We start from the raw sequence: 27449 nt of genomic DNA on the forward strand, positions 1-27449 counted from the left end.
GTAATAATGACGGAAGTAGATGGTGCCTGAGGTAAATCATTACAGTACTTCAAAAATCTTCTGCTGTCTTTTGTCACCTGTCAGAAAATGCTTGAAAAATATACAGACAGATGACAAATTTAATCTGTTACACCACTGCATGCTATCAGAGTGGCTTCAGCGCATTGTGCTATTGAATTGTAGAGTGCTGGTCCAAAATCTCATGTAGATGATAGTGATAGCCATAGCATTGGATTTACATTGTTTCATATACATCAATAGAATAGAATAGAATACACTCATGGCCTGTAAGTTTTGGGAATGATACATGTTTGGTTTTTGCAAAATGTGCGGCTGAAATTTGTATTTAATTTTTTTTTTTAAATTTGCCATATGTTTCTGAAGTACATGGAAGAACAATTTGAAGCATTATATCGGTTTCAAAGACTTGATCCTTTGAATCCTTTTGGGTCATTCTCAAACCTTTTGGGTGCGACTGTAGAATACAATCTGGGTATTGTCATTGCAAAACGTAAGTAGCACAGTGCAATGAGATTTTGTGGACATCTTGATGAAGTGCCCAATATAAAAACAGCTCACAATATGCAAATCTAAATAGAAGGAAACTAAGGGTAGATACATACCAGTGTCTGTCATTAAAAAAAAAAAACAGTTGGGTATATCTTTCATATCACTTCCTGAAAGCCCTTTCTCCAGTTGAGGGCATGTAACCTTGGCAACCAGCCAGTCTCACCTCTAATGGCATCTGTGTAATACTACTGACTCTCTGTATTGTACTAGTATCTGTGTGATACTACAGACTATGCCAGGGTGTGCTTCTGGGCCATTTTTGCCAGTCCATTGTTGCCATTACTGCATTACGTTATGGGATGCTTATAGTGGCAAAGTGTCCAGAGTATGCAAACTGTACTGTTTACCTGGAAACAGTGCACAATTCACTCAGTGTGCATGCTAGTATGGAATTTTGAATACAGATAATGGCTTTCTTTACATTCATCTGTTATCATTTTGTTTCCAGAACAACAAATCCAGTTGATATTTTTCAGGAAACTATTTGCAATCTACTTGATCCCTCTGCTGTCAATGGGCAAACTCAATGAAACTAAGCTAACATCCCCATTAAGTGCCTCTTTATTTTTGTGGGACTGGGGGGTATGACTTCCTCTGACGGCTCTTGTTTTCATCTGTATATAGAATATAGATTCACATGTGTTACAGATATGTCTTGAAGTAATAGCATTTATAAATACTTGTAAAATTAAAACTACAACAGGCAGAAGTCAGGAAATAAAAATACTGCAATGGAATATTTCCCCCACCTTTTACAGACTGAATATAAAGATGGATGACACAATGCATTTCATGGCACTCTGGAAAAATGAAGCTGAATTATCAGTTAGGCAACACTATTGCTTCAGTGATGAGCAAGAAAAGCGTCTGACCCTTACGGCTGCCAGCCACCTATTTTATTTCCCCCCATCTCTGAAAAAAACTGTAATTGGCCTGTAAGTCTTCTGTCACCTGCTAGATTTTCTACAGCAGGAAAATAGAGCCAAGAGGAGGTGCACAAGTTTGCTTTCAGACAACTTGAATTACAATACAGTGAAAGGTTATCATGAGATTTATGCCCAATGAGGCCAGAGGATTACTGCCTTCTGAAGGTGCAATTGTCAAGTTGTTGAGGACTGGCATAGATCAGTGTCACTGCTGACAATGTTTTCTTTTTTATCTGTTGGAAACATTAAAACACAAGTCCGTCTGCCTCTTAAACATCCAGAGTTTTTATTCTTTGCTGTGTCTCTTAAATTTCTCCAGCCTCCACTTCTCATAAATAACTGTAACTTGCAACTTGAACTTTTCTGTGAAAAGCGTCGCTGTAATGAAAGCTTGTTTTTGTCCAACAGGGAGCTAGCTGTCATTAAATGAAATGCAAATTGTTCTACTTTTTCAAAGGTTTATTACTGCTGAAGTAAACCTACAAATGCTTGAAACTGGGGTGAACTAATGAACACAGTTATTTGCTGAATGTCAGTAGTTTTTCTTCCTTTAGCAGATGATATAGTTTATTAGAGGGTACATATAGTTATTATTATGCAAAGAGTATTTTTATGTAGGCTTCAGTGAGTCAAACTATTTAACATTCTCAAATAGAGGAGGACAGGAGTTTATTTTTAATGAGCTGAGAAATATCCTTGGGTGTGTGCTTCAAAGTTCAGTGAATCACACATTCTTTGCATCACCCTGTAAACGAGCATGGCAGCGAACACAGAGAAAAGGCTCCCGCTGTGAACCTTAAAAGCCACTTTACCCTCTGACAGTCAGCCAGGTGATCCTGGCATTTCATCACACATCTGATGACACACCGCTCTCCCCAGTTTTAAACCTGCTTTTACAGACAGGGTAACCTCAGACATCACTGATACTGCGCATCATCCGTTTCAGCTCCCCGCTCTGTGCATCATTTGTGTTCCCAGTGTTGACAAGATGCCTCTTATTTTAGCTCTGTGCACTCTACTTACCCCCTCTTACAAAGAAAGTTGAAGTTTAGTCTGAGACCAATCTGCAGAGTGGAGCTTTGATGAGATTAGGAGCACATAAAGATTTTTCTGCTGATAATGTGATGCCTCTGACACAAAGGCAAGTGCGTGCCTCATTCTGTTTGAGCTGTGGAAATGATTGTGACTTTGTGCCTCTGTCACTTTAGGATATGAGAGGCTGACACTGAACAAGGACGATTAAAGAATGAGCCCTCGTGTAGTACCAGCGTGATAATATAGGGCAAAACATGTTCCTTCTCCTGGCTGTGCGGACCATTGAATGAGTACAGAATAATATGAATATGAAAGACTGAATTTAATGGAGTTCTTCACGAAAAAAATTTTGCACACCAGCATAGATTGGATTAGATTGCATCGATTAGATTAGATAGAATTTTATTGACCCTTTGGGCAGAGCCTTAAGGAAATTAATGTTCCAATAGCAGCACAACACCGAATGTACACACACAAGAAGTACCACATGAAAATAGCAATACAGTAACTATAAAAAACAGTTGTGAAAAATTACAATAGCACATTGGAAAGTACTATTAGAGACAAGGGGCAAAGTATGTTTATGTATTTGGCAGGCAAAGTAGTAATAACAAGTGGTGCCAGGCACAACAAACCCCGCCCCTCACTCGTATTGTAGCTTATTTTGGCATTGATCAATTGCCTCTATATATGTGCCAAATTTGAAGTACAGTAAATTGAAACAAAATTTAAGTTTTTAAAGACATTTGAAATTTCGCCCATTATAAATAAATGGGGGGAAAAAAGATTTAAAAATCATTCATAAAAATTTTTAAGTTTGACCAACTTTTCCCAAAATGAAATGACGTCTATTTTGGGTCACTGGCAACCTATGAACCCAATTTAGTATGAATCCAACCAATTGTTTTGCTGCTACAGGCATTTGAAATTTCGCCCATTATAAGTAAATGAGGAAAAAAAAAGATTTTAAAAATTCATAAAAACTTTGACCTCCTGTTCCCAAAATGTAATGATATCTATTCTGGATCACTGGCAATCTATAAACCCAATTTGGTATGAATTCAACCAATAGTTTTGCTGCTAGAGTGTTAAGAATCACGGAAACAAATTAGAAAAACACTCAGAGAGCACAGACCTCCCCCCTCCCCCCAATCACCACCAAAATATAATCGTTTGTTCCTTGTGCCAGTATCAACATTTCCTGAAAATTTCATCCAAATCCTTCCATAACTTTGAGTTACAGGGGTTGGACAAAATAATGGAAACACCTTCACCTCAAGATGATAATGCCCCAATCCATACAGCTAGAATTGTTAAAGAATGGCATGAGGAACATTCTAATGAAGTTGAGCATCTCGTATGGCCGGCACAGTCCCCAGACCTCAACATTATTGAGCATTTATGGTCAGTTTTAGAGATTCAAGTAAGACGTCGATTTCCACCGCCATCATCTCTAAAAGAGTTGGAGGGTATTCTAACTGAAGAATGGCTTAAAATTCCTTTGGAAACAATTCACAAGTTGTATGAATCAATACCTCGGAGAATTGAGGCTGTAATTGCTGCAAAAGGCGGACCTACACCATATTAAATTCTATTTTGTTGATTTTTTTAAGGTGTTTCCATTATTTTGTCCAACCCCTGTTTCTTGCTAACAGACAGACGAATAAACAAATAATCTATATGTCAGCCTACAATAAACTGGCGACACATCCAGGGTGTACCCCGCCTTCACCCACAGGTAGCTGGGATAGGCTCCAGCACTTCCACAACCCTCTCGAGGACTAAGCGAAGATGGATGGATGGATGGATTATGTTGTAAGCTCTCCTACATCCCCTATAGCTCCTATGCTAGGGCTTATTTCAGAGCATCATTCATTCCTTAGACTTGTAGAGAAGCACATACAGAGAAGCCATCTTAAAAACCCAGAATCCTTTGGTGTTGCCAGTCATGTAACCAATCATCTCACAAGTATATGCATAAATTTCAGAAAGAAGACTTAGAAAGATGATGTCTTCGAGGTGAGGATGTCTCATTTTGTTAAGTACCTGTTGCCTCAGCTCTTCCACTCACATCTCCTGTGGGAGGGGTGAGGAGCTACAAGTCAAGAATCGAGAAGAGGGGCTTGAGAATTGTATACAACAAGCCATCTTAAATATCCAAAATCCCTTGGTGTTACCAGTCATGTAATAAATCGTCTCACAAGTATATGCATAAATTTACAAATAGGAAAAAGTATTAAGGTCCTAGTGTCCAATAATACATACATACACAAAAGAATATGCATATATAGAGGGATAGACTCAGTACTGAGTGGAGAATCAGGAAACATTGCCATCATAAATACTAAATATGTAGAGCATCTCCATAGTAATATTTAATATTATTAGGCAGCTAAAAGAGTCTACACTCTGTACGGTTTGTACTAGTTTACAAATGAAATAGGAGTTGAATGTCTCTTTAAAAAATCAAGTGTATGCTATTTTTTCCCATTTAATTGTTACACTTCAGCAGATTACACTGATTTTCCAGCATCCAGCATCATTTTTGACAATGCTTTCTGAGGACTGAATTTAACCCATTTCATTTATAATTTTATTTTTATTTTATTTCTAATTTGTGCATTTTCCCTGATAATCATACAAGCAGATTCCCGATCACAGACTGCAATATTGTCTACAATAATTGTAAAATGACTGTTTTACCAAATTAATTCAATTTAATGAAGTATTTCTTTAATCTGCCTATCCTTCCTTTCCTTACTAGTTAATTTTGATGTGTTTTGTCAATATAACTGTATTAATATGCTAAGTTGGATGTTGTCATCTCTGTGCATCAGTGACTGAGATTAGAAGGCTTTTCACAGCGCTGCTGCCACTGTTTTACCTCAGCATTTATTTATAAAAAAATGGGGCTGTCAAAATTAACGCATTAACATGGATTAATGCATCAACATGATTAATCTGATTAAAAATTTTAATGCAATTAACCCATCTGCAGCCGATTGACTCTGAACGTCTCTGCCAAAGCATTTCGGGCAGTTTGTCCAAATAGAGTTACTGTCATGCATGTGCAAATGGGCTGTTGATCTGGTAGCGACAGGTAGCAGAACCAACCCATAAAGGTGGAAGACACTAAACAGCATGGTGGTCCTCTGGATGGAAATATGAGTACAAAAAAACCCAAGACGCAAGTTGTTTCAAGTTTTTTTGTTTTAAGTTGCGATGAAACTGTTGAAGGTGTTTAATAAGCACATTAAGTGCATATATATTCCCTTCTTTCTTGAGTCTGTTTGCTCATGCAAAATGAAACGATTAATATATATTAAAGATTTATGATATTTAATCATGATTTATCAAAAGTAATCCACAGCAATCCTGTGATTAATTGGATTAAAAATTGTAATCGTTTGACAGTACTAATAAAAAACAAATCACCTTATTGAGATTGAATGTGTATAGTTGTCTGTAAGGTATGATTTATAGCACACACACTTCACTGGTGAAAAATGATAAAAAATAACTAAATAAATGATTGCAGCGAGTGATTTGGATGTACTCTGTGACTCAGCAGCTGAGTCATAATGGGAACTTCCACAAATACTAGGAACACCCTGACTTTACTGAACTCAAAAACCTCACCAAAGTTTTTTTTTTCTTTTCAATAAAAAGCTTGGGTTTACCCTTTTTATCCTATCAAAACGGAAAAATCTCCAGTTCATTGATCCTCTGTATGGACTGGATAGGGAGGCAGGCTGTTTGTCATGCATACAGGTTTCATGTCACTCCATACAGCTCTTTGTCATCTTCTTGTAACTGTGACAGACGCTGTTGAGCTGATTTACTGTCTCATGTGTCACCATAAGTTCGCTTCAAGGTCTTCCTGGGTACATGACGGCTGTTTCACTGAGGCGTTCAGTCATTATTGATGTGGGACAGCCTGGAGGATGGTGGTTCTAATGACTGAGTGGGATGTTAGTATTTATTAGGAGGTTATTTAGTGACACAGTTTACACTACTGTTCATATATGGGCTTTTTTTTCAGGTTAAAAGCGTAGACTTATCTTTGCATCACATGAAATCTGACTTTTTTTTTGTCCTTTTCATTAAGTTTACATTTTTTCTCCTGCCCCATATTACCTTCAGGCTGTCTGTCCAGAAATAGCCATGTGTCACGGTTACAGGCAGCTCCTCTGGCATACTTAACAAGGCTCTGACCCAGTTTGTTGACTGCCTAAGTGGGTTTCTCTGTTTTTGGTTTCCTGCTTTTCTCACATCGTCCCATCCTCTCGTCACAACAGCTGCACATTTTGCCAAGTCGGATAGGGTTCCCCGAGAAAGCAGAGAGAGGTTTAAACCCCTCTTTATTATCTGAAGTGAACGAATGGAGAAACGTACAAAATTTAAACATTTGTTGAACACCTTTGTCTAAAATGTGGGGGGGTTTGGGATGGGGGGTGTTGCTGTTTGATGAGAATAAGCACTTTATCTGATGCAAAGTGTCTCCTTGGGTTCAAATAAAGGAATGTTGCATGTACGCTGAGATGTAAATAATACCATAAATGAATGCATCCTGCATGTTGAAATCTGTGGGTCAGTCATCAGACTCAGACTGCCTCAGCGTCTAAGCAGCCTGTAGACGTTTGAGGTAGATGATGACTCACAGCAAGGCTTTCCTCCTGCTGTCTCATGCTGACATGAGGTGTGTTCAAAGTTGCAACATCCCACGCAGCCGACTTAACCTGTGACAAACACAAATAATGAAATATGTTATGTAACTCGGTAAATAGCAATTATCTCGGTGACAGTGGAGAAGAAATATTATTGCACACAAGCATAATTTTTTCCCTCCTGTTTCAGGCAAAAATGAGATCATTACTCTACTCATTTTACTCCTTTGATGAGTCTAATGGCTTAGCAAACCATGCAAATAGGATTACCTGAAAATATCAACAGTGAACAGTGATAATACAGTGGAATGTTATCATTATCATTACAGTTTTGGTTTTTGTTTTTTTGACTGCAAAAATTAAGCATCCTGTGAGGTATAAACTGTTGAGTGACTGGAGCACATTCAGAAAATAAAGCTTGATGATCCGGCAGATTAGAGGAAGAACTGTTTTATCCGGCTCTCATAGCTAATTTGTCATGCTCACAATCATCAACGTGCTGTCCAAGATCAGGAATTCTTTTGATTAAAGCATGCAGAGGGACTTGTAATTTGTTTTTGTTGAGACACGCTTACTTGCACATCTAGGTCTACATTACAGTGTGGTGGGAATTCTTGTTCAGGGAGCTGATTATGATTTGATGCAGTTAATATTGTCATTTAAGTCATGGCCTTTTCAGAAGTGCCCAGTGTACGTTTTTAGTTGAGTACATTTTTGCACTGGCGGATGCTTTACTTGGATGTGAAAGTCTTGTTTTCTAATCCTCCTGTAGCGAAGCAGCATATGTTCCCTAATCAGAGAGCAGGTGCTCTTCACAGCGCATGTGGAGAAGCAGGATTGCTATGGTGTGTTAGTCTTCAAAGTCTTTTTCCCAAGACTGTAATGCAGACTCTTTTTTTATGCCTCCGCCCATCAGTGTTGCATTTGTGCTGAATTGCAAAACAGTAGCAACGCTGGAGCTGTTTCTGCGTAGCCTCACCTCTGCTTTTGTCTCATGTTGTTCCAGTGCTGCACAGAGCGAGTGTGTGTGTGTGCATGTATGTGTACATGACGAGGGAGCAGGAATATGCTGTGTGCTGCGCCCGAGGGCCTCTCCTCTAAAGGCATCTGGTGCCCAGTCGGAGAGCCTTACGATGCCTGATGAAATCACAGCTGACATTTTGAAAACACTGAACGCGCCCAGTGCAGCAGATGAAGTGTAACGACTGAAGAATTATGTTTGGTTCAGAGATGAATGAGCTGCATTTTTGTCACTTTTCTTCTTCCTTTTCCTGTCCCCTTTTGCCTTCTTATGCTATAACCGTCTATTTCTCCTGCATCGGTGACCTTTTCTCATCAATATACAAGTGCCATGTTAATGTCATTCTGTTGCAAACTGTTGAGCCTATCATAAAAAAACACGACAGATAGAGTATCTGTTGTAATATTCAAATACATATGGCCTGATACAGTGTTGTCAAACATAAGATACGTAGCCTCTGTTCTGATAGGGCGCAATAACAGAGATGAATATTTTGCCGTTATAGAAAGGAATGTGGGTCGCAACAAGGAAGTGAGGGCCTGGCGGGGAGTGCCATAAATATCTCCCTGGTTTTAATGGTTATGCTTTATTAGGTCTGTGTGTCTGTGCAGCTCGCAGTAACAGGTCCAAGGAAACCCAGAGGAACTCAGAAGAGCCTGAGGCGAGGTGTTGCTTCATCTGTAGTCTTTGGAGTAGAAGAAATGTTTCCTTCTTTGTGGAGAAATTGTTTTGTGAGGTTCCTTAAACAGAAACTGCAGAAAAGATAGAAAGCATGAAAAAGTGAAAACATGAAGGACTCACGCTGTGCCTCTACGCGTGTGTTCCAGTGTAACAAAAAAGCTCAGTGTGAGAGGAGAAACAAAACAGAAAGATGGTTACCTCCTTCGATGCCGCTGCATGCTGAGAGCACAAAATGTTCGTCGCGCCTTTTTTACGATGTGAATCAAGGTGAAACTCACGACGACCCCTGCAGCATTTAATCTATGAAATCTCACTCACTTGATCATGAAGGAGGACGTGAAATGACGTAAAATGATTGGAGACAGACTAACAGCTGCTGTTCAATGTCAGGAAGGTTTTTTTTTTTTTTTCAGATTATTTCTGTGCTTATACCAAAGATTTCAAAGATCTGAGCCTGTTTTTAAATCCATTTTGCATCTGGGACAGTTTATCTTTACAACTTATCTCAGCCTGGTAGGGGGTATGGTAAACTAGTGTCGCTTCGCTGATCTGCAGTTGAACATGAACATGAGAGAAGACTTCCACCTGCTGTTTTGTTTATTCGTGAGTCGTAGAGGAATGCATAGGCACATATTCATCTATCTTAGCTGTAGTATAGTTTGACATTTGGTATGTTATCACTTTGCCTTTTCTATCAACACAGGATGTAAAACCACATTCCCCAGTTGGAATGTTGCCTGCTTGTCATTTTGCACAGTGAGTGTAAGTGTGTCGCACTCTCCTGTCACTCGGTTGTTACTCTTCTGTTTTATATGATGCCGTCGCACAGAAGCTTCACCCTTTTCCTCTTATGACACACAGACATATTTTGCGACAACACATCACAATGTACGACAAACTCTTATTATAGGCACTTGACTGATTGTTACACTTGGTAGATGGATTTTCAATCAAGCAATTCATTTTTGTTCATTTTTCCCCAATGGTGACACTCTTTTATTTCAAAGTGATGGAAGGGAAATTACTTTCGCAGGGAGTGTTTTTGACTAATGGATTATTAAACATTTTATTTAGTCTTACTTTAAAGTAGGGGAGTAACAGGGCTGAAGTTATTGCAGGACACGATGGTTGTCTGGAGAATATATGGAGGCTTTTCTAATCTGTCACTTCAGCATACAATTTTTATGGAATTAATTTATGGAAATCAGCATTCGCTTTGCTTCGGCTTGTCTGTGGCCTTACATAATCATGATATCATCAAGTTTTTGGCAAAACTACAGTTGAAAGAATACTGTCACAAGTGCCACACTTGATCAGTAAAATTAAGTTTATGGACTGTATAAAAAGTGTGTTTTGTGATCATGCATTCATGCAGCTTCTTGTCACAAGTACTGGTCTGTTGTTGAAACTCAATATTCTTGCACTACAACCGAAAGAACATGATCATAGATGCAGGCAGTGGAAAGGGTTCTCCTACAGAGTGGCTGGACATGGTTAAGATGCCTCCTAGACGCCTTCCTAGTGAGACATTTTGGACATATCTGACCAGAAGGAGGTTATGGGAAGACCTAGGACAGACTGGGGGGATCATGTCTCCCAGCTGGCTTGGGAATGTGGTGGCGTCCGGCTGGTGGAGGTGGAGGAGGTGGCAGTAGAGAGGTCTGGGCTCTTCTGCTTAGGCTGCCACCTCCCGTCACCCAGACCTGAATATTTAGAATAATTTACTTTACAAAACACACCATGGGATTAGACATTTTAAAGTGAAAAAACACCCTGCATCCCCCAAAATTGCATGCAGGATGCTAAAACCTCACATGATTGTAGGTGAAGAGCTAGAAATAGAAAATACACACTTTCCTGCAGTAGTTTGCACCTTAGTCCAAATGAAAAGACTGCATGTGAAGATGGATGACCTGACACTGTTTCACTTACATCTGTGTTGTCTGAATGAATCTTGACAGCAATCTATAATCACAGCTGTCAATTAAATATTTCGCCTCCTACTTGTCTAAAAACACTCATCATGGGATTCAACAACAGAAGAGAGCAGAATTATTTTCCTCTCAGACCACTTGATAGTGATAATTATCAAATGACCAATCACTGCAGTTTTAATTGTACTTATGTGTAATTAGTAAGTTAGATGCTGTGCTAATGAGGAGAATACTGGTGCCTGAAAATACTTATCAACGACAGTAATTGAGCTACTTATTGACAAGAACACAAGCTAATGAATCATTGGAGATTTGCTTTCAGCGCACCGTTTGTTCCCCCTATAACCACTGATAAAGCTATGATATGCACTTACTGATATTCCATTCACCAAAGCATCATATTATAATCATATGAACTGGTAGTACAGCTCAGTCTTATGTGGAGGCCTCATAAATCTGACAAGTCTGTGTGTGTGTGTGTGTGTGTGTATGTGTGTGTGTGTGTTAATATAAATGCATGCATAGCTATGACTGTGTGTTTGTATCACTGGGCCTGTGTGCACATTTGTGTACATTAGTGTGTAAATAGTATGACGGCTGTAACAGAGGGCCTGTGTGACTGCTGGCACAGAAGCTATGCGTTATGGGCTGTAGATTTCCCCAGGCTACCATTAGCCAGATGCACACAAGGACATATAGAAGATGTTAAACATGTTTTATCCGCATGTCTTCACTCTCAGATGGGAGGTGCCAGGTGTTTGGAGCTCCGTGCAATAAAACCAGTTCCTGTTTCCTTATGGGATATTTGTGAGTTCTCTACAGGTGTGTTAAAACTTTTTGATTTTTTTCTGTTTCTAGAGCTTTTTCATTTATAGTAAAAAAAAAAAAAAAAAAAGATAACTTTAATTTAGTTATAATGATAGCATTCACTGATGAAACTGCAGATTACAGTAGAATAGTTCAGTAGGTATATTGTATTAAAGGGGTCATATTTTGTTAAACCCACTTTTATTAGTCTTTGGTACATTTATTTGTGTATTTGTGGATCCTAATAGTTCATAAAGTTTGCTATCTTTATATTCATTCTGGCAAAAATCAAGTGGATTTGTACAACCCGTTTCAATTCTTTCTCAATGTTCTTCTCATGCTACGTCTATAACTAGTTACGTCATGACATTTGTACATATAAGATCAAGACTTCTGACGAACATTTCTCAGAGTACGCCATAATTGTTTGTCAGCAGCAGCAGTTGTAGTCCATACTGAAAATATGTCTAAACTTTGAGCCGATTACCCCAAAATGTTCAGTAGTTGGTTGTATTAATGAACTCAAGTGGCGGAATGGGACAGAGCACACAACCTGGAGGGGGTGGGGTCATTTGCATTTAAAGGGCCAGTGTTCAAAATGACCTTTCTCATGTCATTACTCAAAAATGTTGTTGAAGATGGGCCCGTAGAGTTTAATTAATGAAGAATTCAGACCCAAGCATAGCATTTACAGTTAATGTAGACCACAGGGAAATGTTTTAAAATGCTTAATTCCATTTAAAAAAAGCAAAATTATTGCAATAAAATAGATGTTTTTTTTTGTTTATATATATATATATATTACAGCTCATTTCCCTAAGTTTTCAACAAGGAAAAGAGTACATTGAAGGCAAAAGAGATGACTTAATGCCTTTTTTTTAATAGCATCACAAGATTCTGTTTCCCAGAGCACAGTGTCACCCTGGAATGCTTGGATTCCTCCCTCCAGTCTTACGGTTTCCTGTGTCTCTCAGTACTGAAGACCACTCATGAAATTAGGTTTTTGTAATGAATAAGCCTTGTTGTTTCCTTGTAGAAAAAAAAAAAAAAACATTTACAAGCAATTATTCGCATGATCATGCATTTATACACACATTTGCAATTTACATTTAAAGTGAGTACAAATTAAATCATATTTTTAGTTACCATGAAAACAATGATGAATTTATTATACAAAGTAAGGAAGGCAAAATTGGTTAAAATTAAGCACATTCATGCAGTTACTTCTTAAAGGCCCATGTCATCATAACTGATAGATAGGTAAATAAATATGGCCATAAATTGCACATAAATGAGACTCAAATTGTAATAAACTGCAATTACTGTTACAGTTATCACTTATTGAATGCACAGACGTTTACTGCAGCTAAATTTATGGCCCATTAAAATATCACCACATCTGTTAAGGTCAAAGAGCGTCTATACTTAAGCACATTAAGTCAGATTTTCTGTTTGATCCCAGGAAACATCTGTAGAACTAATTCATTTGATTTGACAGTTAAATGTGACATCAGTGTTGCGGTAATGCCTGGGTGTGTACTTGCCGTCTGCTCCCTGCTGCACGAGGCTGACATGTTTGTGTTGTGTCATTATTCATGTCTGCATATGGTGTGTTTGTACATTGATCTGTGTCACATTTGGAAACATGGCTGGTTATTGCTTATATCCAAAGTAAAGTGTTCATTTTCATTTGGAAAGGAACAAAAACGCATCACTGTCTCAACTACTAAGTATCTCTTTTACTACTGCTCCATGAACACTGCTGGAAAATGTTAAAAAATCCAAATCCTTAGACTCCTGTTGTGCCGAGCTGTGGTTGCTAAGCTGTGATTGGTCCATTGCTCATCAGGGAATGGGTTTAGCAAGAACCAAAGCAAAGTGTAATACTAATGTAAGCATCAAAACATGGGCCGTATGATTGAAGAGGAGTGAGTTATAGTTTCAGCAGCAGCCACTGAATCTTGCTTCTCTGCAGGTCACAGGAGACAGGAATTCCTGTATCATTAGCAAATATAAGCAAGTAAAGCTTTTAAAAAAAAGGAACAAATGAGTCAAGAGTCTGTACAACTTTGTCGTGTATTCTCACAGATCACTGTTATTGTTAGTTTTCAGTGGGATGAGCAACAAACAGCCTAATTTAAAACTGAAAACCCGATGTCAGCTTGACAATGCAGTCACAACCCCAGGCAACTGCACCATATTGTCTAGTCCCGCCTGTCACCTGCTTGAGTTGTTTCACGTCTTCAGCAATGCCAACATGAATATAAAGGTGTTTTTGTTTACAGGGAATTTCTCACCCATGGTGCATTTTCTAACTTTGGGACCACTTTCTAAGTGTTTGTCTTCTCAGTCCTCTTCTCACAGTTATTAGTCATTCTCTGTAATTGTTGAGTATGATGAGAACTTGGCAGGAGAAAAGCCTCCCCATCCCAACGCTCCTGCAGTGAAAAGTCCAATGAGCTGTCCTCAGCTTGGCTGCCAAGAAACTGTGTGTTTCCCCATGGAAGGTTGACAGCAAATGACGAGAGTCCCAGACAGAAGCAGCAAAAATGCAGGAAGACGTTAGGAGTGGAGGAGGGAGAAATGAAGCTGGAGGGAGATAAAAAAAAAAGGAGAGGCAGTCAGGATGAATGAACAGGAAAAACACACACCATCAGAGCTAGGGACTCCAAGCCAAAATATGTGAGACCCTCATACATCCCATCGCTGGCTGCGACCCAGCTCCTGTTGTGGAGAGATCTGGGTGGTGGCGGGGGAGAGTGCTGGCCAGGCTGGATAAACACAACATATCTGTAGTTGGATGAAGAACAACCAATTTGCCAGATGTTCTCTTCTCTCTGGGAAAGCACCTGCAGAATTTAATACAAATTGGCATTTAACTACAGACTCATTTCCAAATCAAGGCTTACCTGTACTGTCTTAAATATATTAAATTTTACCCTTATTCAAGTTGTACTGATTGTGTTGATGCTTTGATGTTGTCATTCCCAAAGGTTTTTGGATTGTGATTTTGCGATACAAATCCATAGAATTCCATTGTGAATACTGTTGAGCTGCATGTAGTGTAGTTGAAGCGTTTATTGCTATTATATACTTTCAACAGCAAAAGGGAAGGCACATACCAGAATATTCTCATGGCTACTAAACACACTAACAAATTCATACTTTGTCCATGAGACCATGTCACTCACTGAATACATTGTTTACAGACATCTCTATTACAGCAAATTTAGCAGTATAATAACATAACATACTAACTTTTCCCTCATAAACCTCATAATCAAACTCACCTATGTATGTAATACTGTAACTTCAAAGTTCTTTTAGTTTGGAGTCATGTCCAGTGGTGAAAAAATGCTCTTGCGTTTAGTTGTTAACACTTAGTCATTTGTCTTTGACTCTAAAAGTTGATTCCTACCCGTTCTTATTTTGTCTCGTCACTTTCTGATTCCTTGGTCAAAGACCCCATGGCCATAAAAGGAAAGGAATGACTTTATTTTCATTTCATCACAGCTTTATTGTAATTGAACCCCTTTCACCACCAATGACTTGACCTCTCTGTAGTACATGTGCAAAAGGGTGTGTTTGGTTAAGTGAGCAAACATAGGAATGTCGTCATAGAGCCTGAGGAAGAATCATCATGACCCAACTTAACCACGCACGTGACAGATTAGATCCACCAACAAAACATAGGACATACATCTGTACTGCAAAGACATTTATCTTTTACAAATACAAATCTAAGAGCACATGTAAAGGTCAATGCATTAACACTGACTTTTCACGCCTGTAGGAGGGTTTAGGTAACAGACGGAACTAACAAGGACATTTTCATCACCAAATTGAACTACCTGCCAGATAAGAACATGCAGAAACATCTCTTGTGAGATTTTATAATTTCATATCACATGTTTAATGTCATGTTGATATTTTTTACCACTAGTTCACTAAACTAGGTTCCCCTCTAATGCAGCTTTGCTACAGGTCAGCCACTTCAAGTGTTGAGTAGTGGGTAATTTGGAAAGCTCTGTCTTCTAAGCGGTTTCCTCAGTTGTTGAGGGCAGGTCAAATTAAAATGAAAACAATATAATTACAAGCACATTTCTTTATTTGCGTTCTTTACTTATGACGTAGGCTGTTTTAAGTTTAACTTTGCAGACTGCTAAAATGCAGTTTCTGAAGCAAAATAACTCCTTCGTTTCACCACTAAAAAAAAATCACAAACAGACACGTCTTCTTTTTAAGAGACAGAAAGCTTTGAATGTGCTGCTATAAAGAAAAGTACAGTTAACAAACAATACATGTATCTGAAAGTCTTATCTGTGGAGACAGCAAAGACAGAAATTCGACTGATGTTTGGAAAGTCATGTATTACCTAAACTGAAAAAGCACTGGGGACCGACACAACAGAAAAAATGTACTTGTACTTTTGAGTAGGATTTTTTTTTATATCTGGTAAAAAGCACAGTCCAGAGCAGGGTCATGCAGGTGTCCAGTGGATCCAGGGTTATTGTCCTTTTGTCCATTTCAGTCTGTCCATTTCAAAATGCTTTACCGTCTCTGGTGTTAAGAAGCACCATCATTCTTATTCGGACCAGCTGTGTAAAGACATGAGAATAAAGCCACGGGGTCAGATCACATGTCTGAAGAAGCCTTGTCGCAGTGATGCTGTGTAAAGAGGCGCTGACAGGCTGTGAGTGTAAGAGAGTTCAGCCGGGTATGTAAAACACAGCAGCAGTGGTGATGACAAGGTCAACACTGGTCACTGCAGTCTACATGAGCATGGTGTTCATGTGTGTTTTAGTGTAAAGGTTGTAGGCTGATTAGGCATCTTGTGTCCTGATCTAACCATACTTCTAAACCAACTTCTACAAAAGGCCATTGAAGGAATAAAACCTCTGATTTACTCTACATTCATATTTTGACTTCAGAGCACTCACCTTAACCAATATTACAATCTTTGGATTGTCATATTTTTAGGTGTACTGAAATATTGATACCATTAAAGCACAGGACATTAAAGTTTCATCAACTCCCTTCTAAAGCCGTCATAGCTGCAGAGCTGCATTTAAATCAGATCTGAAGTGTTGTGTTTTAGGGGGTTACTGAGTATTGTCTTGGCCAGTTATCGCATCCAGTATCAGCATTTTTATGGTATCTTCATTTTTTTTAAATCAGTGAAAAATTGATAAAAAATGTGCATCTTTTAGCTCTGTCTTTAGTCACCACCCACATCACTATCTGACAGGTTACTCATCTCCAGTAGCCTGTTAACACTGAAATGAAAAAAATATTTATTTATGTATTGGCTTAAAATCCCTCCAGTTTGATGTGAAGTGACAACAAATATTGTTGAAACTTCATTGAGTTAAATTGACAGTCAGCTTAAAGGCATTAAATATGTCTATCCTTAATTATAGACAGTCTCATTTGTCAGGACAAGATGGATTCCTCTCTTACGGTCGTAAAACATTTTGACTGGAGGTATACAATATAGGCACATCATATATAAATGTATATACTTTTGTACTTCTACTGAATGTCTACACTTTTCATGTTTAGAATGAATTGAATAGACATTTACAGCTGGTATATAGAGCTTAGTGCCACTTTCAGACAACAACATTTTGTTCCTGCAAGTGAAAAGTGAATCTTTCGGGGGCTAAGGTTGATTTTATTTTTCTGGGCTTTGCTCTGTTTTGTTGCCTTGTCAATCGTAAGGGCCAGCGGGGTTAAAGTACTCCGGGTGAATCTGGAATGAGTCAGGCCATTTCATTGTATTCAGCTGAGAAAAGCAGGGGGATTTAGTGCTCCTTGAGAAAAATAGCCAACTCTCTAGAGGCCTGGACCTGGTCGCTTGAAACTCTTGGCTGTGAGCAGAATTTTGATAAGTTGTGCTTTTGGACCAGCTTTATAGGCATGAGTTGTCTTGTTCAGTTGGTATGTGCAGTGCTGGGTGCCTGTTTACAAGGCTTTTATAATAGACATTTTGAAAGAAAATGCACTAACAGGACAAGTTTGTATATTTTGTAAATGATTTCTAGAGGAAAGCACCACAAATATGAAGAGATAGAGCCTTTGTTTTGGGTTTTGAGCTGAAAATTTACTGTCAAAGACTGAGAATGCAATTCAGAAGTTAATTAATCTGTTCAGCACTTACTGAGTTAGTTAGTATTGTCTCCAAAATTGTGTGAGTGTCTGTCAGTGCAACTCTAAATTAAAAACATAAATTTGACAATAAGTGAATACGGGCCTTGTTGTAAACTACCTTTAGTTGTTTGGCAGAATAATACACATTTGGTGAATAGTTACAGGATCAGAACTGTGTCTCTGGATTTTACTTAAAATGATTAGTTCTCATGTTCCTAGTGCTTAATCTTGAACCAGCTCTTTGTGTCTTGATGGTTAATAGTTGGCTCTCAGGACAAACCAACACATTGCTGATCTGGAACCAAAAATAACTGAAATAAGAAGCTCGGGTTGGGATTATTGTGACCAACAGGAGCAGCTAAAATGATGTGAAACCCTTTTTTTTTTTTTTTTTTACAGTTGATTATGGAGTTATAACAGTGCACATTCACAAAATCAGGGCATGAGACTTGTAAAGAAACAATGTGGTCCATCAAAGTTGGTTCTTGAAGATGACACTGGTGTTGTGAAGCTGTAATCCAAATGGATACGGTTATTTGTTGATATAACTCTGTGGTGCCTGTGGGAGAAAAAAAAACAGTTCATGTGAGATTGTTGGACCAACGCTGACCTGGTATTAGCACCAGCCCAGAGCTAATTCCCAGAACTGACCTGCGTTGGTGTTAAGTGACAACAGTAGCTCTTAAGTGGTTTTCTAATAGTTTTTGTCAATAGCAACACTAGTAAAATGCATGATATATCTTTGGAAATATATAGTGTATATAGTACTGCAACTTTTGCGGACAAAAATTGCTGTGGTTTTATTGTATAGGATAAATACACAGAAAAAGGCAGACACTATACACACAAATATGAATTTAAATTGATATAAAGAGAAGGAATTAATCTTAAATAATTTTCTTCAACTGTGGGTGTTGTTGTATTATGCCATTACACCAGTCATACAGTGCACCATAGTCTAGCATATCCAGACCTACTGTGTCGCCACATTTCATTAGTGCTACACCAGTGCTGTAGAGAAATCTGGCATCCTCTACTATTGTCCTGGAATAATGATAAAAGTTATCAGGGTTGTTTGATTAATTCTTGAGTGAAGGGAAGTGGTTTTGGTGGATAATGTTTGCATATGAGTAAGGGCTATGGTATTAAAATGACTAAATCCTGTTTGTCTTTGCCAAAACTTGCCATTTTATGGGTGGATTTGCAGCTTGATGGTTATTATTCTTTCATGTAGCTTTCCAAAACAGTAACACACAAATAACAGAAGGAAGGGCAATGACTAGGCTATGTAGATGGAGATGGAAACTATAATCTCCTTATGTGAATCATCAGTTACTGCAGCTTGTTTGTAACAGGTAGAAGTTATACTATGTAATTTGCATTGTCCCTATCAAATAAACTTTATGAATAAAAATGTCACCACTGCACAACAGAAATATTGAGCCATATTCTGGTAGACTACTTCCATTGAACCAGACTGTGCACCATAGTGGGTCTAATTTGACTCATTATACTTCATAATCTATTTGTCTTTTATATGTGTACGTTTTAGTGTTATTGCTGAAATAATAGGGCTAGTCATATTTTTGCCTGACAGAGTTTCCATTGTCATGGTGTAGTTTAAGTAGCTTTGTGTTTATGTGTAATTTTTTGGTCTAGAAGAACATCTGCTCTGTGATCAGTTTTTCATACCCTGCAGATTTAGTTTCCCTGGATGTAAATAAATATGGGGTTAAAAAGTTATTAGCTTACAAGATTAGATTTTTGTGCAAAGAAAGAAACATTGGTAGTTATGTTTATTTTGTATCCACAGAAAAGCTTTTTTGCATGTGGTTGCATCTTTATGCACAGATTTACATTTTTTTAGACAATTTATTGTTCACCTGGATACATGGGTCAGGTTTAAAAGATCCATGATGATTTCTTATTCCACCCCCACTCCCACAGTCAGTGAAGAGAAGCAGGTGACCTTGAAGCCAAACGAAGATGTGTGTGCACGAACGTGTATGTGTTTGTGAGTGCAACAAGGGGAGATACAGATCTCATGGTGGGTGGTTGTGCGGTTGTGACAAATGAAAGCTCGGCCACCGGCGCTGCACCCCAGGCTGGCATCAGTTCCTCTGTGAAAAAGAATGACTTCACTCCGGCGTTCCATTCATCTTCACATGCCTTCTCCACTTCGTTGTTTGATCCATCCATCCGCTCCGTCACAGGAACACCTGCTGCCATAGCAACCCCCACCCCCCCATTTAGTGGCAGAGAAAAGCATGCTGGGTAATCTGACTTCACCTGGACCATTTCTCCTGGGGGAGCACTCTGTCCTTGAACCATTTTCCCTCATAATACTCTGATTTCCCTGCATTAGATGGACTCAATTGAATATTCAGTCTATGGGAGCATTTTACATTTCAATCCTAATGTATTGCATAATGCAGTGAAAGTGCACTGTATCCTGCTGGCTTAGTGAAATTACGAGACATATCACTTCTTTCTTTTTCTCCTGCTTCATCAACTTAAAGTCCAGTCGGGCAACATGCAATGAATATATTAAAGCACATAAAAAGAATGACTCTCATCTCCTGCTGCTAGTTCAGTTACAGCCACACATGTTTTGACTACACATATGTCAGTCTGTCTCTGAGCAGGACTGCATAAAGCTATTGCAACAATTTTCATGTATGTTGGTGGAAGAATAGAGCCTGGGCCAAGCATGGACCCATTAAAATTTGGAGCGGGTCCTGGACATTGTGTAAAAGGGTTTGATTGAACAGAATTACATTACTTCTCTCTGCAGTGGAGGTATGTGCTCTAGAGTGGCCGTTTACTTACTCATCTGTAGAGCAGACAGCTGTACAGAGAAAAGATCAGAAATTTCACAACCTCTGAGGTTTGTGTTTTCCTTTAGATATTGCGTTGTTTCCAACAAATGAATAAACTCTTCCAATATGTGATTAAATAATACATATATAAATAATGATTTTGGACTCAAAATGAAAGAATTGTCAGTAAGAGGAGTAGTGGTGTTGATTTGAATATAAAATATTTTAGAATATAGTCAGTATAAAATGTTCAGTAAGTAAAGACTCATCAATGTAGGTGATGGGGAGTAATTAATTAAACAAATGTTAGTAAATAAATGTAATTGTAATCCATTACAGTTACCGATAAAAGCATATTTGAAAGGGGTTGCATCTGAATGTTTTTTTCATGTATAATTTAATATTTGGTATGATTCTGCATGAATGTCTTTTTTTTGGCAGATTTTGGCTCAGTAACATTTAGTTTCAAGTTTTATTTTAGCCCAACACCCCCAACAGTAATAGCTGCAGTGGCGGCCCCCCTAGTTGCCCCCCCACCCAGATTTGGGCAAATCTTTGGGAAAATTTGGGCAACGAAGAAATATGAAAAATCCATCAATGAAAGCGTACGTGACACATTTTTGATACACTTATAATACAACCAGGCAGACAGTCCCCCCCCTCCATGCACGCATCTATAGAGGATTCTCTCAAAGGCCAGCTGGTTATTGTCCAAAGCCCCACTGCTGCGTGCTTGTGGGTATCGCTTATCAGTTGTGTGGTGAATTTCCCTCTATATAAAGTGTAACAGATAGGCTATACATTATATATATATATATATATATATATATATATATATATATATATATATATATATATATATAAATATATATACACACACACACACACACACACACACACACATATACATATATATAATGTATAATGTATATATGCATATATATAATATATATATAATGTATAGCTGTATAATGTATATGTGTGTGTGTATATATATGTGTGTGTGTGTATATATATATATATATATATATATATATATATATATATATATGTGTGTGTGTGTGTATGTATATATATATATATATATATATATATATATATATATTGCAGCCGCTAAAGCGCAAAGCGTTAATTTCGCGCTATGCGCAAAATTTTTTGTCCACCCCCCCAACATTTCCTTTGCCCTCCAGTTGCCCCCCCCCCACTTTTAAAATCCTGGTGCCACCACTGAGCAGCAGTCTCTTTTCTAGCACTGTTTTGATTGGTTCTCTTGTTGAATTTGTGCTACTCTTCACATGCATTGTTCTTATCCTACGTGAAGATTTTTAAAAACTCCGGTCTACTGCATCCACTCTTTGCTGTCCAGCAGAAATAATGGTTTGTTCAAGTGTGTGTACTGGTTTGAAGTGGTTTTTGTGTAGTAGTTTTGACAGAGATATTGGAAAATGAAGGGTGAGTAAACAGAGAGGCACAATACATGTTTCAAAGGAGATCTGTACCCATACCTATAATCCTTTACATTTTAACATGTTCATTAGTAACTTACTGTAACTTATTATATTCCGAAGTATCCCTCCAAACATAGCTAACTGCTAACTACCATAATGCCCTTTACTGTAGCAGTAAAGACCAATCTGCTCCAGGGAGCTGCACTAATCTCTTATGTCTGATGCGATGAAATGCATCTGTCACCACTGCACTTGTTCATTTTATTAAAACAACAGTTGAGCTGGTTGGTTTCCTAGAAAAAGACCCATTTAGCAGAAAGAACACCAACACGTGTTAAGCTGTGTAAATATGACAACAATGTGTGTAAGAACAATCCAGGAACATGAAAGCCTACACATTCTGCTGTCCTGTCGAATGAGATCAAGAAGAAAAACTGGACTTATTCTTGGAAAAAACTGCTGGAAAAATGTGGAAAAAGAAAGTGATGAGATGAGTTCAATTAAGATATTATCCACCTCTATTAGTAAACAGATTACCTCAGCAACACCTACAAATAACAGTTGGTTTTCTCTATGATATAATATGTCTTGTTATGAAAACTAAACAGGAGGCTTTGTGTTGCATTCAGCCTTATTCATTGTTGAATAATAGAAAAGCTAGTAAAGGAAAATTAGTGTGGTTATTATGTATTTTGACTGTATATGATATTTGGCATTGACAGTTGTGTTAGGACAGATAGTACGAGTACTGGACCCAGATGCAAGACCCTTAGACAGGAGTACAATTAAAGTGGATTTATTAGAAATAATCAGAGTAACAGGTTCACACAGAATGGTAATGAATGTATCTTCAGCTGGACAGAGATGGGGATTCGTCTCGGCTTCGGATCTTAAGTGAACCTCGTTACAGCCCAGGTCGGGAGCACACGAGGGGAACCCGACTAGGAGAGAGCAAAGGAGAATAAGTGGACAGACCAGGTCATACACGGGCAGACTATCAGACAGGCAAACGTACATAGGGTCAGGCAGGCTCACGTACCAGTAGTCCAGGCAGGGGTCAAAACCAGGAAAAGGCACCAAGGCAGAGGAACAGACAGGGGTCAGGCGTATTCTCAGGTGTGATGACAAACCAGGTCGAAGACAGACGAGCAGGCAGACGAGGAACAGGCAGAGTCGGAGGTCGAGGGGCAAAACAGGTCACAGCAGGCAGGCAGGATCAAAAAACACTGGTAAGTAATCACACCAAGGGTTGAAAACGAACTGGCAACGAACAGGGGGAAACACAGGGTTTAAATACACAAGAGGGCGGGAAGACAATTGGACACAGGTGGAGACAATCAGGGAGGAGGCAGGTAATCAGGACAAAGGTGAACACAAAGAGGAAGTAAAGACACCAGACAAGACACATGAGGGAAACTAACAAAATAAAACAGGAAACACACAAAACAAGAAAAAGTCCAGGGACTGATATGACAAGTTGTTTAGTTTGCTGACTTCTTTGTTGCTTTTCTCAAAGCTGCCCCTAAAGTATCACATCTTTGCTGTCTTTTCCTGCTTCAACCATCCCTCGCAGTCATTGAAAGCGTTTTATTTCCTTAGCCACAAATGAGTAATTACTACAAACCTATAATTTGTCTCCACTCAGTAGAAGGACATCAACTACAGAAAGAGCAGAGCTAAAATAAAAATGTGTAGTTGCAATGCATCAGTGCTTTTGGCCTTTTCAGTCTTTTAGAGTGTGAATACCTTTTTAGAGGATATCAGACCAGTGAAGGTGAAAAAACAGAGAATTAAGCCATAATAAGAGCAAGTAGCCTATATTTCAACTGCCTTTCACTCCACTTCCTTTTCTAAATCACTCTGAAAGATTGTATGAACACCATCAAACCCTGTTCTTCTGTTCTTGTCATCTTGTCTCCAACTCCCTCTGTATTCTCCATCACCCCCCCTCGTATCCTCCCTCTTTACTCTGTGCCAGTGGGAATCCCGTGTGTGACGACAGTAGCTGATGCTGCAGTAAAGTACTGAGTGTGTTGCTGAGGCTCTGATTCAGGATGCCGTAACGCCCTTGATGTGTCAGACAATTAACTGAACTGCACACAGAAGAAACAGAGTCATATGGATAGACAATGATCGGGTTCTAAACACCGTCGCCCCTTCTATATAAGCAGTATATTCGGTGCTTGCATGTCTTCCACCCACTTCCTTTTTAGTGCCTATTTGTGTCCCTTTTGATTTTTATCTCTTTCCCAAATATGAGCCATGTGTTTTCAGCCTCTCCCTTCCTCAGCTGTGACCCCCGTCATGCTACGTTACAATAACAAAATCCCTCAGCACCGACAGATGACCTTTCTCTTACACCTTCCACATGCAGAGGCAGGACTGAACATAAGGCGTGTTAGCTGCATCATCTCTCATACTCACTGTACTTATTTTTACACTGAATCTGAACATTTGACTAAATAAAAGTAAAAAATAATCAGCAGATTCTGCTGAGAGTTTGTAATGTGCGCTCTCTGCCTCATTGCTCAGAACAGCTACACAAACACAATGTCACCACTATAGTCAGACATCCACGAGTACCGCAGGTGCATTATGCTAAAGCTGTGGTTTTATAGAGCTGAGCTTCAATATACTTTAATATATAACAGTCGGAGTGTTATCGAATCTTGCCTCCTGCTGGTAATTGAAGACATGACAGTTATAGCAAGACAACTGAATAATCTGATGTCTGTGTAGATGTTCTTATACATATTCCAGGTATTCTTCCAAATATACAGCCCAGTGAGTTCAAGAAAAAGTCATCAAACATGAGATCCAAAGTGTTCCTATCTGAATCTTTTATTGATGAGGTGGAAGAACTTGCTGTAGCAGCTGACAGTAGTTTGTTTTGTAGTAAAGCTTTACATTTATCATGCCATCCCTAAAGAGCATTGAGGCTTATGTGTGTGCAATCTAAACAGCTGTCAAGGAGGAGAAAAGGAAGAAAGAGAGTGAGAAACAAAGTGAGCTGTTTGGGTTTGTGCGCTGGTGTGGGCGCATGTTTCGATTACCGTTGTTAGTCTGCATAAAACTGTGTGTGAAAGAGCAGCGCAGCACCTTCCAGTAGTGTTGACTAATTGCTAACCTGCTCATTAGAGAGTGTGTGTTTGTTTGCATGAGCATCATTATCCCACAGCTGAATTCACCGAGCCAGTAAATCTTGCTTACAGCTTCTTGTTGTTGTCAGACAGGAAACGAATCCAGAGAGAGATGGTCTGCGAGTGATTTATTCCACTTCAAATCCTGGGCAAAAATCCTGCATTTGTGAACAGGCTGTGTCAGAAATAAATTAGGTTAAGTCATATAGACACTGCTAACAGACTGGGCTGTCACTCAGCTAATGCTATACACATAGGCTACTAAAAAACAACCTACTGCATCCACTAAGAGGATCCATATTAGACATGACTAAATCAATATCATAACCCAACCCATTTAACATACATATAGTCACATATCATATTTACAGATACACAGATGCACAAACTGGTTGATATGCTGGTGATGCTGCAGATACTCCTTAGTGTCAACAGTCAACAAACCAAATGAAAAGAAACAGAAAAACATATTAATATGCTGCATGTTCCTTTTTGAAATAAACTCTGCTTTACAGCGTTAAATCTAACTACAACTGTTTTAATCACTTGGGAGCAGCAGAGATGAGCAATGAAGGCAATGCTCAGCAAATTCATTTAAATTGTTAGCTTGTTTCACATTTAGATTTTGACAGGAAGTGGTAAGAATGATCATTTTAGCATTGATTTGAAGTTATGTGTATGTCCACCTGATATGTAGTCACAATTTTAGCTCTCATTTTGCTCGTTTGGGCTCTACCAACTTAAATTTAATATAACTAACTGGGTTTTTAGCTGCTAGCCAACTGTTGCTAAATTCACTAGCTAACATTGGTAGCTATGAGCTAGCCAGCTAAATATTAACCTTTCATTTCTGAGTAGTAAATGGCATAATGTAGTTAGAATTTCAAGACTTTCAGTCAAACATAGCTCCTCACAATGCTAAAAACAGTACTTTAAAGTAATATGAATGAAGTAAAACTGTAAACTTACAAGAAGTAAAAACAATTAGAACTTTGATTTTGTCATTCAGCAAAGGTAAAATAAAAATAAAATATAGCTTCTGTTTTCGTGTGTAATGCTAGACGTTGTTTCCTTAAATATAGACAAAACTAAAAAAAATTAAAAAGCATACACTTTTACAATAAAAGTTGACTGGTTATGCAATCCATATTATATAAAAGAATTTGGGATTTGGGCAGAGTTTACTCTAAAGTCTTTCTAATTGGTCCAAATTGTAATGTGAACCATAAAATAGTCCCAGAGAAATAACTGAAAAATGTGTATCTGTAGAGACAGGATACAGTAGCATTAAAAGATAAGTCACATAGTAGGTAGCTATAGCTCTTTTTATGAGATTTGTTGCTACTAAATTCTAAACAATGGTCAGCCTTATATTCAAAAACGTTACCTTCACTGAGAGTTGAATCATGCAGCAGAGGAAATGGAAGAATTGAAAGATCTTGTCTTCTATTCTTCTTCCAGCCGTTCTACATCAACAAGATCGATAATCTAACCAGGACATGAGCAAAAACATGTGAATTTGTCTCCATGTGGGAGAAAGACAAGAAAGAAGATTAAAAACAAGTAACTTGGTTTGTCAGGAATAAGGATTGTGTCTTGTTTTTGTAGGAAACATGTAAACTACTGTATTATATTTTGGAGAGTAAAGGAGAGACAGTACGACAGAGTTTGGTGGGTGATGAGAGAAAGTGAAAGGACCAGATAGTCAGGTCTCATTCTTTAAGTTGCCCTGCCCCTCACTCTCTCTCGGTCTTTCATTCTCCTCCTTGTGGCACTCTGTTCTCCTCCTTTCACGTTCTTTTTGTGTTACTCAGTTCCTGCATGAAACCAGGTGGTTTCCCTCCTGGTCGCAGGAGGGATGTGGAAGAGAAAGCTACAGATCAGCAGGACTAGAGCCTCGCGCAGGAACAGCACGGCTCTGTAAGTCTAGAAAAGGGCAATGTAGGGTTTCCTTACTAGTGTTTTTCTCTTTATTTTGACTCAATAATGGTCTGTTGTGTGTCAGACAAGGGATGTGTTGTTCAAAGTCAGGTACAGCAGACTTCATTGGTTAAGACAGAATTGTTGGGTGTTTTGATTTATTGATCTCAGCTTCTTTTTGTTGTAGATCGTATTAGATTGTGATAATGCTGATTGAATTTAGCATGTTGATTTGCTGTGACTGTTCAGGATTTACCTTGGTTTTTCAAAGGGCCTAGGTGCAATCTGGGTTAAAGTGTTTTATCTAAGTTTGTGGAAGAGTTTGGTGAAT

At 38.5% G+C, this 27449-nt stretch overlaps 1 protein-coding gene across 6 annotated transcripts in view; it reads left to right on the top strand.

Annotated features, from left to right (window-relative positions):
- LOC115439534 (rho GTPase-activating protein 44-like) overlaps positions 1–27449 on the top strand; it is a 75870-nt gene that overhangs the window by 16342 nt on the left and 32079 nt on the right. The window contains exon 1 of one of the 6 annotated variants that reach the window (XM_030163381.1): positions 27061–27118. The exons of 4 other annotated variants lie outside the window; for them this stretch is intronic. The gene's annotated coding sequence lies outside the window, so the exon portion shown is untranslated. Of the gene's footprint in view, positions 1–27060; positions 27119–27449 lie in introns of those variants that run through there. One more of the 6 variants, XM_030163382.1, reaches the window with a different exon arrangement.

The sequence above is a fragment of the Sphaeramia orbicularis genome, chromosome 19 (assembly GCF_902148855.1).
Source record: "Sphaeramia orbicularis chromosome 19, fSphaOr1.1, whole genome shotgun sequence".
NCBI classification, from domain to species: Eukaryota; Metazoa; Chordata; class Actinopteri; order Kurtiformes; family Apogonidae; genus Sphaeramia; species Sphaeramia orbicularis.